Raw genomic sequence first — 3232 nt, 5'->3', positions numbered from 1 at the left:
AGCCCCCCTGTGTGTCAGAGCCCCCCTGTGTGTCAGAGCCCCCTGTGTGTCAGAGCCCCCCTGTGTGTCAGAGCCCCCTGTGTGTCAGAGCGTGTCCTCCTCATTCTCTTTCCCATGTTGACTTTAGACAGCAGAGCAGAAAGTAGAGGAGTCCAGTGTGCTGAAGTGTGGAGAATGTGTGATCCTGTTTTTCATAGGCTATTGAGTTTGGCTAAATCTGCTAGTACATCTAACACTACCCTCCTTCCCAGACTGACTATGCTGCTATCAGCTGTGCCTTCTGTGCTCCTTTATCCAGATTGGGGGCACTCTAATACAGGACATATGCCACTGGCCAGATCGCCAGGTGAAAACAGAGGGGAAAAGCCTAAAATAAAACTAATGCAGCCACCACATCTAATGATTGTTAAACTGCAATATATAACATATTGGGTTTTATACCAGTCTTCTGAACCCTATTTCCACAATCCTTAATATGTTTTTTTTTCCATTCCTGAGCTCTGCATCACTTGCTACTGAACCCTTGCACTGTAAATGGGGGGGGGGGGGGGGAGGGCGCAATTTGGTATGTTCGCACTGGGTGACCTTGTCCCGGCACTGCTGCTAGGTGTCACTGATTGGCACCACTGGTGGGCATTGATAGGTGACACTTGTGGGCATTGATAGTTGGCACTCATGGGCATTGATACATGGCATGGGTGGGCACTGTGGGCACTGTCAGGTGGCAATGTGTCAGGTGGCACTGGCAGGGGGTACTTGTGGCACAATCGAGGCATTATTGCCTCCTCCTCTTCGGGACCGATGTCTCTTGCTAACGAGCCGGTGATCGGCTTTTTTTTCTCCTCGCACTGTCAGCGCGAGGAGGAAAAAAAAACGATCACAGAGCTTTTGTTTTGATCATGTGATCAGCTGTCATTGGCTGACAGTTGATCACATGGTAAGGGGCCGGGACCGGCCCCTTACTTGGATCGGTGATCAGCCGAGTCTCAGTGACTCGGTGATCACATCGCGCTCGGTGCTCGCCCTGCAGGGCGCGTGCACAGGGGAGGCCGTCATATGACGGCCTCCCGGGAATTAAGGTCCACGCTGTAGCCGTCATTCGGCTATAGCGCGGATATCAAGCGGTTAAAGATGATATTTTATCTATTTCTGAGTGGGTGGTCTGTCAAAGTCCCGATTGAGGGGGTTATTCCTTTGTTCCTATGCCCCCGCCCCCGTCCCCATTGTACTTGCCTCTGTGGATGCAGAGCTGTCAGTGCCCACGCATGGCGTGGCGATCCCGGGAAGTGATGAATTGATATTCATGCTCTTCTCCCACTTCTTTTTGCAGTACTTCCAGGATGGAGTAGAGCGTTGCTCTTTGCTGGCGCTGACCAATCAGAATAACTCTGACCTGTCCTAGAAGCACTGCAGTAAGAAGAGGGGGGATTTTAAACCTGTGGACACCTACACCAGCTTTGTGGGCACTGATAGCTCATCACCCACGGTGGTAAGTACAAAAGCAGCCAGCAAATACGTGTTTTGTTGCAAAACAAAAGAGCTGAAACACCCTGTAAAAAAAAAAAAAAAAAAGTGCCAATCTCTGCACCCAATAAAGGTGCGGGAACTTTTTGTGTTGTGCAAAAAAAAATAAAAACCGTGCAGCAATGCGATGCACAGGTGTCAATGGGGCCTTTTTAAATTTTTTTTTATACAAGATTTTAGGTTTCAAAAACACTTTTAGTACCTAAATAGTACTTTTTGCTTATTATTATAACTTTTTTTATGGGAAAGGTCAGAATCAAAAGAATGATGACTGAGAAGGAAAGTGGTACAGAGGGCTCTGGTTCCAAAAGATGGATAGTTCCTCTAAATTAGGAGCATCAACCCTGACAGCGTGCATGAGACTTCAACCTCCATACAACCAATCAGATCGTCCCGTGTGTGCTCAGCAGAGACACATGCAAGACCATCTACCACCGCAAATCATTAGGCAGCTGTAAACACGTGCTCAAAATGTCTCCGCCCCTCTCGATTTAGCTAGGCACAGTAGAAATCCCGCCTGCCGACCAACCACGCCTCCCATGGGCGTTACCGCTGCCAAGGCCGGCCCCTGTGTCTGAGAGAGACGTGGAGAGGAATGGCTGTGGGTTTTATTGACTGTCATTGTCATGTGACCGCTGATGAGTTTCTGCCAATTTTGTAACTATATAAACTATCCGAAAGGGAAAGTAGTCACCAGTCCGCTGACAGCTCCGAGCTACCACGGTTTATAATCTTGTCTCTAATAAAGCAAACGGAGATCAGAGCGGCGGCCATTTTTCTGACGACGAAAATGCCTAGGAATTTAGGCAGGTGACTCCACCAAGATGTCCCCATTAGTGGAGACAGGTTCTTGTCAGTGAGCGTGATATAACTTTGTTATAAAAGAATGAATCCGCGCTTAGGACAGAGTAAGAGCTGCTGCCTATCTCTAATTAGTACCCCTAAGGGTCTAATTTTACAATAGATGAGTAGAATGAGAACGTGGATGGCGCTGCTCTTAATGCTAATTACTGGGTGCAATAAAAGAGAATAGAATATCCCAGGATTCACACTGAATAGAAATAACTTTGATATATAAAACCTCCAATAATATCAAACCTTACTAAAAATTTTTTGGCTGAGAAATAGGCCAAGTAATCATGAATAAGCAAATTAAACAAACTCACCAGTAATCACAAAATTAGGTGTGTTCCCCCTATGGGGTATGAGTGTCATCCAAAGTGAAAATATATACCAAGGTGAGAAAATATAAATGAAAGGATCCCTAGTTGTAGCAGTATCTACATATCCCCTTCCGTGTTTATATTTGTAAGATTTCCTGCATATAAACACGGAAGGGGATATGTAGATACTGCACTAACCACATTTGCACAACAAATATATCTTTCCTTATTAATGTCCCAATACTTTTGAATATCCTTTGGTGCCATTTTGTCCCAATACTTTTGGGTTAAAAGTTATTTTTATTTTTTGATTTTTCCCTTTCTTACACTGATTTTTGGTTTGCACTGTTTTACTTTAATTCTCTACAACTAGGGATCCTTTCATTTATATTTTCTCACCTTGGTATATATTTTCACTTTGGATGACACTCATACCCCATAGGGGGAACACACCTAATTTTGTGATTACTGGTGAGTTTGTTTAATTTGCTTATTCATGATTACTTGGCCTATTTCTCAGCCAAAAAATTTTTAGTAAGGTTTGA

The sequence above is a fragment of the Aquarana catesbeiana genome, linkage group LG06 (assembly GCF_042186555.1).
Source record: "Aquarana catesbeiana isolate 2022-GZ linkage group LG06, ASM4218655v1, whole genome shotgun sequence".
Classification (NCBI taxonomy): Eukaryota; Metazoa; Chordata; class Amphibia; order Anura; family Ranidae; genus Aquarana; species Aquarana catesbeiana.
The sequence above is the reverse complement of the archived record's forward strand: the minus strand, read 5'-3'. Positions refer to the sequence as shown.